This window comes from Polypterus senegalus, chromosome 4 (genome assembly GCF_016835505.1).
Source record: "Polypterus senegalus isolate Bchr_013 chromosome 4, ASM1683550v1, whole genome shotgun sequence".
Classification (NCBI taxonomy): domain Eukaryota; kingdom Metazoa; phylum Chordata; class Cladistia; order Polypteriformes; family Polypteridae; genus Polypterus; species Polypterus senegalus.
The window spans coordinates 139,848,206-139,862,131 of NC_053157.1; the positions used below are offsets into that span (position 1 = coordinate 139,848,206).

General features: G+C 36.7%; 1 protein-coding gene across 4 annotated transcripts in view; it reads right to left on the reverse strand.

The window, feature by feature from the left end:
* atp8a1 (ATPase phospholipid transporting 8A1) overlaps positions 1-13,926 on the reverse strand; it is a 346,241-nt gene that overhangs the window by 251,766 nt on the left and 80,549 nt on the right. The window lies entirely within an intron of this gene.

Genomic DNA, 13,926 nt, shown 5'->3' on the forward strand with positions numbered 1-13,926 from the left:
TCCCTTGTTTGCACAACCTGACACTTTTTACTCTGTGCTGAAAGGTCATGTGGCATCTGTTTTACTGAAAAATAATGGCAAGATTGTGTGGAGATGCAAATGTAATCCTGAAAGCACTAATATACATGTCTAGGGAAAAACAACTAGAAGGAGGCGATACGGTATGTCCAGTGCTTCAGCAGACTGCAACAGTTTGTTTTTGCTTAATGTAAAGAAGGAACCTTCTATCTGCTGTTTTACAGAAATGTAAAAAATAATATACGTAAAAAAATCAGTCACATCCTTGTATGAGTTTGGAAAATTAAAAAGAAATTAATAAAGTCCTGTTTAGTGTTACAGTTAGGCCCATAAGTATTTGGACAGTGATACAATTTTTATAATTGTGATGCTGTGCGCCACCACAATGGATTTGAAATGAAGCAATCAAGATGTGGTTGAAGTGTAGACTGGCAGTTTTAATTTAAGGTATCTAACAAAACATTGCATGAGCCTTTTAGAAAAGCCTTGTACACTTTAGAAATTATCCTGCTACTTTTGACAGTAGTCATATCATCAAATAATACCAGTGACCCACTTCCACTGGCAGTCATGCATGCCCATGCCATAACACTGCCTCCACCATGTTTCACAGATAATGTGGTATGCTGTAGATCATTCCTTCTCTTCTCCATACTCTTTTCTGTCCATCATTCTAGTAAATATTGATCTTAATTTCATTTGTCCAAAGAAAACTGTTAGAAAACAGGACTGCTTTTTTAAACATATTTTCTGTCAAAGTCTAATTTGTCCTTGTTATGCTTGAGGATTACCAATGTTTTGCGCCTTGTGGTAAACCCTCTGTATTTACTTTTGTGAAGTCTTCTCTTAAATTGTAGATAGATCTACCTCCCAGAAAGTGTTCTTGGTTTGGCTAAATGTTGTGAATTTGTTCTTCTTCACCAAGGAAAGAATTCTTCGATCATCTAGTACAGTTGTCTTCAATGGTCGTCCAGGTTTGCTGAGATCATCAGTGTGTGCCTTCTCCTTAAGAATGTACCAGATGGTTGATTTGACCACTCCTGGCGTTTCTGCTGTCTCTCAGATGTGCTTGTTTTGTTTTCTCTATCTAATAATGGGATTTTTTTTCTTGCATTGACAAGACTTTGGACCTCATATTGAGAGTTCACAGTGGCAGCTTCCAAATGCAAATTCCACACTTGGAATCAACTCCAGACATTCAACCTGCTTAATAGTTAATGAAATAATGAAGGAACTGCTCACATCTGGCTATGGAACAGCTTGTCAGTCAAATGTCCAGATACTTCTGAGCCCCTGAAAATGGGGGGACCATGTGTAAACATGGCTGTCATTCCTAAATGGCTTATACTATATTTCTATTAAACCCAATGAATTAATGCTGAAAGCTTACACATCAATCATGTAATTATTTCTTCATTTCAAATCCATCATGGTGGCGTATAGAGCCAAAATTATTAAGATTAAAAAAACTGTGTCATTGTCCAAATACTTATGGACCTAACTGTACGTACGTGTGTTTAATATTAAGTTTACTCTACATGTCTTAGACTTCTGCATACCTTGTGAATTTGTGTGTAAATAAATAATAATCCAGATACTTATAAGGAAAATTATAGAAGCTAAAATGGTTTAAGATTTTAATTTAATTTTCAAGAAGGTAAACACATACAAAAACAATTGTAAATTTTTTTTTTTTTTAACTTTAAGTTCAGCTCTAATCTTAGTTTTATAATTTAGAACTAGATGGTGAAATTTCTTGATCCAAAGCAGGGTCTAGAGTCCATGTCTGTAGGTTTTGCCACAAGGCAGGGAAACCTATTGCATGCAGACTGCAGGGAGATCATGCAAACTCCACACAGATCATAACCAGGTATGACTGCTAACCACTGCATTACCATAAAAATGTACAACAACATATATACCGGAGTATGTTGTGGTGCTCCAATGAAAATGGTGTTTAGCCAATAGCAGTTATGACTTTTCTTAGCCTCTTAGCTTGCATGTGTGCAAAGCTTTGAGCAAAAGAACTCATTCTCAAGTCTGGAAGTGGAACAAGATGCAGTGGCTACTAAGTAATAACTTGATCTAAGTTATTAGGATTCTGTTGTCCCCCATTATTTTTGATCAAGTACCCATTTAGTGAAAATCAGTGCTTGGAGTGGCTCTACATTACCAGTCTGAAAAATAGGAGAAGAAAATAAACATAGATATTCATCTCAATTAGGTCTGCTTATCCTTTTTATTAAGATTACAGTAACAGACAGTATGCATGATAACTAATCTTAATGTAATAGATTATTTTTTGCAGGAATGTCCAAAGCAAGAACTTTTTTTTTTTTTATTTCAGAAATAATCCTTCCTTTAGCTTTCTCAAACAAAGCTACTATAAAGCAAAGTCATTTCATGTGTTTTAAACAGTCCCCCCCCACCGGCATCAAAGACAGGTGTAAATCCACATGTGTGAAGTGATACCCTCCAGCACAGCATAGTCTGAATTATGTATGAAGCCTCCTGGCTTACAAACCTACAGCAGTGCATCAGACTGGCAGAGACTACAGTGGCTGAAGAAAGAATTTAGACCTCTTCACTTTCTGCACACTTTATTGCATTGTAGATTTACTTTTGAATGTCTAATGGATACTTTTGCAATTTTTGCCAATTAATCAACACTCAATAACAATAACAATAAGAATGGGCAGTTTATTCCATTCTTCCTAGCAGATTCACAAACATTTCGTTAGATCGGATGGGCCGTGTTAGTAAACTGCCATCTCCAGGTAATTCCACAGATTTTCTATGCAGTCTAAGTCTGGGCTTTGGTTGTGCCACTCAAGGACATTAAAGACAAGTCTCAGAGCAACTCCAGCGTTGTCTTGGCTGTATGCTTGGGGTTAACTGTTGTGGTGAAAGGTAAGCCACTTTGCAAACCTTTCTGAAAACATGTTTTTTTTTTGTTTTTTTTTTACTTTGTCATGATGAGTTATTCTGTATAGGTTGAGGAGCAAAAATGGAACATTGATCCATTTAAAATTAAACCTACAACACAATAAAGTATGCAGAAGCTGACAGAGTTTGAGTAATTTCTAAATCTACTGTAAAGCTCAACAGCAAACAATGTAAAAGCTAGTATTACATAAACGGACAATAAAGAAATAAAATGTGCACCAATGACTGTTGCTGAGAAGTGCTGGAAAATGTGAATAATGAATAATAATCTTCCTTCAGGAGGGATGTGAAATTAAAAGATTACTGTAAGATGCCATCACTTGATGGCCTTTACTGCCTGCAGCTCTATTAATACAATTAAAACAATTTTCCCCCCTAAACAGGTCTTGACACTTAAGGGATCTGGGCCCATCTGACCTAATTGTTAGCTGAATACCGAATTTCCTTACGGATCAACAACAGAGAACAGAGCAAACAGAGACAAAAAAGCTCATATACACACTTATGTACACTGATGCCCCTCAGCAGTGCTGCCTTAGCCCCAAGTTATATACCATAATTGCTCATAACTGAAAAATCAAAGCAACAAAAGTGTGTTATGTCAACAGACTGGTGCTAAATGCTGTCACAACAAAACAGCTCATTTCGGACTTCCAAAGACAGAGTTTCACAGCTTTATCAGCATCAACACAACTTAGTAAAAATGGTTAACTGCTTCAAGTTCCTTTGATTGTAGATATTATATAATTTGGGTCAGACCAAAAGCAAGGGTGCTATACCAAAAATGGCTCAATGTTGACTGCATTTTCTTATAATGGTACAAAATGTACGATCAGTACAAGTCTTAAGACAACATTATGTCAAGCCTAAGGGTTTTCTGTTGTGACCATTAGTACAGAGGCACAGGGCATAAATCTTGACCATATTATTTGAGAAGTGGGTTGCTTGACCCATAACACAGAAATTTTTCCCCTTTCATTTCCCCTAATTTTAAAGTGTCAGCTATAAATACCATCTTCGGTCCCAACTTCATTTTTTTGTACAAAGAAAATACAGTAGTAGAAGTACAACATAGCAGTAGTCATAGTAGTAATTGAATAGTAATAGTACCTTAAGCAGGAGTACAGAGTACCGCCAAATTCTTTTTTGCATATATTATGCAGATAAGGCAGGTATATTTTTTGCTAAATTGAATTGGTAGATGAAACTTAAGTCAGAAACCAAGTGAAAGTTCAGAGCCAAGAAATCAGTCCTATTCTTTGTCAATGCCTAATCACAAACCCTGGCTCATAGCAAGCAAACAAACAAAGCAAGAGTGTTCATTGTGAAGATCAAAAGAAAGGTAATGCAAGTGTGCCAATATAACATATTTCTGTCTATTGCATAAAAAAATCTTGGAACAAGACGAGACTTTTTCAGAGAGGTGAGACAAAATTATCTCTCTGAAAATATCTCAAGTACCACGAGATGAGACTCTGTGCCAATAGATGAACTGAAAACCTAACAGGTCCAAGCGGGGGAGGAAATAAAAGACAAACAGTAGAAGAAGAAAAGACAAAGAGTAGAAGACAAAGTAGAACATCGTAAAGAGGTTCAAAAACGTTGGTGCGATACACATGCAGAGCAGGTTAGAGATTATGAAAGCACTAAAATTCCAAAGTCTCAAAAAAAACGAATAGTGAAGATCATATTAGTGCTAACAAACGTAAATTACTCGGTGAAATAATGGAACAGCGAAAAGAAATTGAATATATGGACATAGGTGATACGACAGAAGTATGTAGATATTGGTCGGCTTTAAAGTTTATGTCGGAGACTTGTAGATCGTCTAATTCATGTTGCCATCAGGGAAAAGTAGTGTTTCTTCCCAATGAAGAAACGTATCCACAAGAAATAAAAAATTTGTTATTTGGTTAAAGTGAAATCCACAAACACTACACACAAAATATCGGAACCTACAATAATCTGTTCGCATTTGCATCATTCAATGCTCAAAACATAGATTTACACAATTCAGGTCTATACTCTATCTGGGGTACCCCAACAATTAAAGCTATTACAAGTTTAATTTCAAAGAAACCACAGTTTGGTCAGGTTTATATTTATGATCATGGAGAAGCGATGCAACATAGAATCGAAAGAGTTAAATGATCGGACGTATTGGAAATTCTACAGCCAATAAAGGATACAAATCCATACATCCAAAAGTATCTTACTTTACACGAAATTTATCTGAAAAACACGGACAAAGAAGTTTTCCTGGATTTCTATATGAATTCGAAAGAACATGCTCACATACAGTGGTGCTTGAAAGTTTGTGAACCCTTTAGAATTTTATATATTTCTGCATAAATATGACCTAAAACATCACCTGATTTTCACTCATGTCCTAAAAGTAGATAAAGAGAAACCAGTTAAACAAGTGAGACAAAAATGTTATACTTGGTCATTTATTTATTAAGGAAAATGAATGAATATTAACATATTTTTGAGTGGCAAAAGTATGTGAACCTCTATGCTTAGCCGTTAGTTTGAAGGTGAAATTAGAGTCAGGTGTTTGCAATCAATGGGATGACAATCAGGTGTGAGTGGGCACCCTGTGTTATTTAAAGAACAGGGATCTATCAAAGTCTGCTCTTCACAACACATGTTTATGGAAGTGTATCATGGCACGAACAAAGGAGATTTCTGAGGACTTCAGAAAAAGAGTTGTTGATGCTCATCAGGCTGGAAAAGGTTACAAAACCATCTCTAAAGAGTTTGGACTCCAGCAATCCACATTCAGACAGATTCTGTACAAATGGAGGAAACTGAAGACCATTGTTTCCCTCCCCATGAACGGTCGACGAACAAATATCACTCCAAGAGCAAGGCGTGTAATAGTCGACAAGGTCACAAAGGACCCCAGGATAACTTCTAAGCAACTGAAGGCCTCTCTCACATTGGCTAATGTTCATGTTCCACTATCAGGAGAAAACTGAACAACAATGGTGTGCATGGCTTGGTTGCAAGGAGAAAGCCACTGCTCTCCAAAAAAACATTGCTGCTCTTCTGCAGTTTGCTAAAGATCACGTGGACAAACCAGAAGGCTATTGGAAGAATGTTTTGTGGACGGATGAGACCAAAATAGAACTTTTTGGTTTAAATGAAAAGCGTTATGTTTGGAGAAAGGAAAACACTGCATTCCAGCATAAGAACCTTATCCCATCTGTGAAACATGGTGGTGGTAGTATCCTGGTTTGGGCCTGTTTTGCTGCATCTGGGTCAGGATGGCTTGCCTTCATTGATGGAACAATGAATTCTGAATTATATCAGAGAATTCTAAAGGAAAATGTCAGGACATATATCTATGAACTGAATCTCAAGGGAAGGTGGGTCATGCAGCAAGACAATGACCCTAAGCACACAAGTCGTTCTACCAAAGAATGGTTAAAGAAAAATAAAGTTAACGTTTTGGAATGGCCAAGTCAAAGTCCTGACCTTAATCCAATCGAAATGTTATGGAAGGACCTGAAGTGAGCAGTTAATGTGAGGAAACCCACCAACATCCCAGGGTTGAAGCTGTTCTGTACGGAGGAATGGGCTAAAATTCCTCCAAGTCGGTGTGCAAGAATGATCAAAAGTTACTGGAAACGTTTAGTTGTAGTTATTGCTGCAAAGGGAGGTCACACCAGGTACTGAAATCAAAGGTTCACATACTTTTGCCACTCGCAAATATGTAATATTTGATCATTTTCCTTAATAAATAAATGACCAAGTATAATATTTTTGTCTCATTTGTTGAACTGGCTTCTCTTTCTCTACTTTTAGGACTTGAATGAAAATCTGATGATGTTTTAGGTCATATTTATGCAGAAATATAGAAAATTCTAAAGGGTTCACAAACTTTCAATCACCACTGTATATAATAAACCAACATGGGATGAATTGTCAGCGATAATAGTTTCGAAAGACAGAGATATCAAAGACAGAGTTGTTATTCGTGTTTATCCAAATGCACAGCACAATTTGTCACAAGCGGCAGATCTTGGAAATGACTAGCGCGTAGGGCCCACATGGGGGTTGGCGAGCAAAGAAAGCAGGGAGCAGAGTCCCCTAATTTATCTAATTTTCAGATGACTGAGAAATGCACAGTTTTGATCTTTTATGCCATCATATTGACGAGATGCGCAGAGCACTTCCAGTCAGTAGGCATGGTAAAAGAAGAAATTAAAATTGTAGGTGTAGGTGTGAAAATATCTTTGATTTCATTCTTAGGCCATACTGCCCAGCCTATCACTGCCACTCTCCTTTACAGCTTATACCTGTGGATGCTGAAATTTTGTGCTTGTTTTGTCATTAGCAACAAAGCTCTGTTGCCACTTTGTAACCCCCTGAAGTTGCATTGTATGGCATCACCTTCAGGAGATGGTTTAGGATGGTGGTGGACCACTGTGTAAGATTTCAGAATCGAAAACAAGTTCTTTTGTGGCATGAGCTAGTGAAAAAATCATTTTTAGGGAGTCAAAGATATGTGTGTTTAATCGATTTTGGTTTTGGTTTATGTATTGGGCTTGGTTATTTTGGTACTGTACTTTTGACCTTTGCATGTCATTTTGACTATGCTTTTTCTTTTTCATATCCTGGTCCATTTCAAACATTTTTTCTGCCTATTTTTACTGTGGCAGAACACTTGTTTCAAACCACATATTGTTATGATTCTTAGTTGATTTATTACAATTTTCTCCTCAATGGCTTTTTTGTATATATTACCTTACTTTATGATAGAATAACATGTACAATAATACTACTAAAAGCCCAACAGAGAACTGTCTACAAAATTCAACAACTAAAATACCTCACAACACTTTAGACTACTTCCTTTGTATAAAAAAAGGACATTCCAAACCCACCTTGAAATTTTCTGTGAATGCTTGTTCACTTTAGCTTAGGCTTTCTGGGATTCTCTTCTAAGTCAGTCTGCAAAACTCTAATCAAACTGCATTCAGTTTATTATTGCATATACTAATTTGAGGCCAAGTTAGGTGCTGGATCTTTAAACAGTCTCAACATTTCTGTTTCTATTCTATTGATTTTTCTTCTCTGTTACCTTTCAGTTTTATGTTGTTTTGTATTTTGATTTTGTTTGGATCATAAGGTCCTTGACCATGATCATTTAATTTAAAGTAACTACTCAAGTGCCCAGAGTTTCAGAGTCCAATGTATTTCTGTAATGCTTTTAGAATTGTCAGCATTGTAAGCAACTCAAAGATTCCTGACTCATTAGGAGTGAATACATTATTATATATTAATGAAAATGCATTAACATGAGTATTCTGCACGGAAAAGATACTTCAAAATGTATCAATGCAGGAGTCCATTAGACAATTTTATGGAATATTGCTTAAGTGTGTAATTCTTAGTGAAGGATTGTATCTCCCTCTCTTGATAAATAAGAGAAAATCAAATTGTTATCCACCATGTGGTATTTGACCTAAATTCCTGCCTAATTTTTTGGAAAAAGGCCAATTTAACTATAGAACTGTAAACAATATCTATTTTTATTCCTGTCAGTGTTGTTGTACAAAAATGAAAAAACAGCATGAAACTGAACTGAAAGAAGAAAAAAATCTTTTTTCTGGATCATTACTCTTACAAATGCAATGTGAGTGGGTTTTTTTATACACATAAAAACTGATTATTTCTGCTAAGCAAATGACAATTGTGTGATATATGATGCAGCAATGACCACAACAAATAAAAAATTAATTTACACTACATATATTTCAAACATTATATCCATTCCTCAAAACATCAGGGAGTAGCTGCTGATATGACCTGAATATGTAATAAGAGCTATGCTGTCCCCAGATCATAAAAGAAGCAAACATTCATACAAAAGCAACAATTAAATATTAAACGATGAAGAACTAATTCAAACCAGATACACCCATTCAGTCACAGCTTAGTCAAAAAATAGGTTGAAAGCACTTTCAAAATTGGTGTTTTAAATTTTTTTTCTAAAATCAAATGTTACACATAACACTAACCATGCTGAGACACAAGAAAAGAAGCACTTTCTTTTTTATGTTCACTATGTGTCCAAATAAAATAAGATATTTTTTGAAGCACACACATGGCAGTTTACTGATGGCTCATAAATAATGAATGGTCATGCTAATTGTTATTCCATTACCATAGCAGGTGGAAAAAGCAACTACTTAAATAAGGCATTTATATATAAAAAAGCAACACTACTTTTAAAGATTTGTAGCTTAACCATTCCAAGATACCCATATAAACTAACGAAACTTCCAATGTAGTTTTTTATTTCTTTAGTTCAAAAATCTACTTGATGTTAAACTATATGGCTGACATTTCCATAATGAATACTTAAATCTTCCATAATTTAACAAATACGGTCATGCAGTGGTGTCTCAACTTTCAAAGCCATCTTTCCTCAATGTCTTTCAATCCATCCTTTTTCGACATTCACTTTTCTCATGTCTATCCTTTCAAGAACAAGTGCTTGACAGGAACCACACCAAATGACACAAATTATTTCCCATGGGAGGAAACTGAACTAGCTGGAGGAAATGCACAAAACCACAGAAAGTTCGGACAGGATGCACCCCAGCCAAGAGGAGCTGTTAGGAAGCAATTATACTCACAGCCTTTCCATGCTACTCTAAAATGTATAATAAAAAGTGAATTCCTATTACCTGAAAAAATTTATTATTTAAGTAAAGTTACATATAAACAGTTCTTGGATAAGAACTTAGCATATTTATAATGTACAGCTCCATTCAGTTCCTTTATGTCACTAACCATTTATGCATTCATACAGTATATAATTTTTCTGCTTAATCCAATTTAGGGTTGTGGGATTGCTGAAGCTTTTTCTGATAGCATTAAGGAAACTGGTAGGACCAATTTAGGTTAATCGAAGTGCAGGACACATTCATTAACACACCAACATTCACGTATACTAATAAATTGTCAATAAAGCTAATCTGCATAACTGTTGAAAATGAAGGTCATGAACAGACAAGTAGATAAGGCACACCCTGCTACCTTGCCACCACAGTGCTTTTTAATCATTGCGGCAATCCCAGTCATAGAGATGAACCCAAACCCAACCAATTCTTCTGGCACTGTCAGTATCCACTAACTGTAGGAGCTCCTACAGTGCTTTGGGTGCTGCTGTAGTCCCTGCCTTTTTGGCTCCCAGTCAAATCTGCAAATTTCTGCTAACATTACAGGAATGGTTGGTCTCTTTCTTAACAACTTCCCTTAGCGCTTGTGTCCAACAACCTTCTGGCCACAGCTCCTTGAATAGCTTGCAAGACTGCTTGACTATATGGTTACACTTTGTTAATAGTAATAATGATAATAAACCCCCTAAGGTCTACAAACATTGTGGTAGGAGGGCTTGTCGTAATGATCTTTTGAGTGATGCTGGCAGAAACTTTATGCTCCTGGTAGGGTCACCCATGCCAATAAGGTCAAGGAGAAGGGGTCATATCAAAGGTACTGTAGACCACTAAACTCTCCAGCAGAGATATTACATTAAAAAAAAACAAAAAAAAACTGACTATAACAAAATTATGGAATTCATACGGGCTCGGTCATCACCCAGGATAAAAAGGATCATGTCTGTGAGTTAGATAGAGGCCAAAGTTTGAAAAGTGACCTGCAGTCCCTCTTGGCTATTGCTGTAGAAGTAGCACAGACTACTACAATGGCCAATCCATGCAGACCCAAACTGCTATAGCCGTTTAGGGGGCCCCCAAGCCCCTAACCACCAAAGGAGGTAAGATCCGTTGTCATCATAGGCCTTTCTCGACTCAAGAAGTGGAGCCAGAAATTAGCTTTGCTTCTTTCCTCTCTCATAATGTATGTGCGACACATATGCAACTAAACTTTTCTCGGTGCCCTCAGCTATGGCCGCTAGTCGTGATTTTTCTTCTCTCCTCATTAATAATCCCACCAGCACATGATCCACCAGTAAAACACACTAGTGCATGGAATTATTGTAAATGTAATGATATTAAAAAGTTATTTATGCATACATATTATACAATTGCAGAATTAGAAATAAACACAACACATTACAGTAACAAATTACACATAACATTTACTTATAAATACCTCAACATACAAATCACAGAACAAAGAATCGCAGATCAGTAATGAAATATCCTCATCCCTCAAATAAAACTCAAACAAAAACAGGAAGGTAGTACTAACTTATAGAAACACACAGGAAATACAAACAACAACACAGTCTCACCATAGAACAGTGAACACTATAATAACTGCTGTTGTGAGCACTAGACCTAGTACCAGTACTGTGTGAGGTTATGTGACTGTGTGAGACACTGTTCGTTGAGGATTATATACTATTACACAGCACAGACTGACAAAGGACTTTGAGAGAACACTCATAAAATATAACATACACTCATAAAATACAACAATATCACACTACACCAGGAAACCTGCCTGGGAACATTGACTAGAAACACAGATCAAGGACATTAGATGTGGCTTAGGCCGATTAACACAGGACAAAAAGAACAACAAATCAAGAAAACTGCAAGATAAACTTCATCAAATATCAAAAAGAAAATAAAAACACACATGAAACATGAACAGCACAATGACTATATAGACACACAACAAAAGACTTAAACAAAATCTCGTTAAAACACAGAGTTTGAAAACAACACAATTCATAATTGTGAAACAATGAAAAACTGTTCTACAGACACATACTGAACAACAAATCAATTGAAACCAATGGCACACCAATACAGGAAATAATCACACAGTACTGGTACTCTCCAGTGGCTCAGCATAATAGCACAACAGCTTGAATCAAGGAGGAGCAACAAAACATGGACAATATAACCCCAATGCACTTCAAGCAAATCACCTTATCACACCTCACAGAAACAATAAGGAAAACACACAACTGGAAGGCACTGGGCTTGGACAGAATTCACAATGTCTGGCATACAGTAAGAGTTTCATCACTCGGTATTTGCAGACGATCTGACATACATTATACACAACATCTTAGTTTTATTAGAAGGTTTCACACACCTTAAACCCAAATCAAACGACACCAGAGATCCCAAAAACAAAGAAAATTATACACTTAAAGAACTAAAAGGAAACCCATCAGCTGCAATGAATTAATTGACTCTGTGATACACCAATACACATACAAAAAAAAAAACACAGAAATCTACACATAACATTCATTGACTTCAACAAAGCATGTGACAATATCCCTCACACATAGCTAGTACAAATGTTACATTTACACAAGATGTACCCCATACTCATACGCTGCCTAGAAAGACTAATGGAACACTATAGAACAACACTACATGTACATATCAATACAAACAGACTCAATACAAATAAGATGAGTCAACTTCAAGGGAGACTAACATAGCCCTCTCTGATTCTGTCTTGCTCTTAATCAATTATAAAACAGATTTTAAAAAGTACAATATGGAAACAAAGTTAAAAACCAGTACCAACAATACATCAATATATAAAATGTCAGCCTGCAAACTTTAGGATTCTGTTTAGTTCAATAAACTTTTATATAACTTAAAGCCCAGGGTGTTGAAGATGTTTAAAATTATAATTTAATTAAAAGACAAGATTACTTGCATTACACAAAAACACACTTTGGAATATGTACAGGTGCCGGTCATAAAATTAGAATATCATGACAAAGTTGATTTATTTCAGTAATTCCATTCAAAAAGTGAAACTTGTATATTAGATTCATTCATTACACACAGACTGATGTATTTCAAATGTTTATTTCTTTTAATTTTGATGATTATAACTGACAACTAATGAAAGTCCCAAATTCAGTATCTCGGAAAATTAGAATATCAATTAAGACCAATGCAAAAAAAGGATTTTTAGAAATGTTGGCCAACTGAAAGGTATGAACATGAAAAGTATGAGCATGTACAGCACTCAATATTTAGTTGGGGCTCCTTTGGCCTGGATTACTGCAGCAATGCGGCGTGGCATGGAGTCGATCAGTCTGTGGCACTGCTCAGGTGTTATGAGAGCCCATGTTTCTCTGATAGTGACCTGGTGTATTGCATCTTCCTCTTCACAATACCCCATAGATTTTCTATGGGGTTAAGGTCAGGCGAGTTTGCTGGCCAATCAAGAACAGGGATACCATGGTCCTTAAACCAGGTACTGGTAGTTTTGGCACTTTGTGCAGGTGCCAGGTCCTGTTGGAAAATGAAATCTGCATCTCCATAAAGTTCGTCAGCAGCAGGAAGCATGAAGTGCTCTAAAACTTCCTGGCAGATGGTTGCATTGACCTTGGACCTCAGAAAACACAATGGACCAACACCAGCAGATGACATGGCACCCCAAACCATCACTGACTGTGGAAACTTTACACTGGACCTCAAGCAATGTGGATTCTGTGCCTCTCCTCTCTTCCTCCAGACTCTGGGACCTTGATTTCCAAAGGAAATGCAAAATTTACTTTCATCAGAGAACATAACTTTGGACCACTCAGCAGCAGTTTTGTCTTTAGCCCAGGCGAGACGCTTCTGACGCTGTCTCTTGTTCAAGAGTGGCTTGACACAAGGAATGCGACAGCTGAAACCCATGTCTTGTATACGTCTGTGCGTGGTGGTTCTTGAAGCACTGACTCCAGCTGCAGTCCACTCTTTGTGAATCTCCCCCACAGTTTTGAATGGGTTTTGTTTCACAATCCTCTCCAGGGTGCGGTTATCCCTATTGCTTGTACACTTTTTCTACCACATCTTGTCCTTCCCTTCGCCTCTCTATTAATGTGCTTGGACGCAGAGTTCTGTGAACAGTCAGCCTCTTTAGCAATGACCTTTTGTGTCTTGCCCTCCTTGTGCAAGGTGTCAATGGTCGTCTTTTGGACAACTGTCAAGTCAGCAGTCTTCCCCATGATTG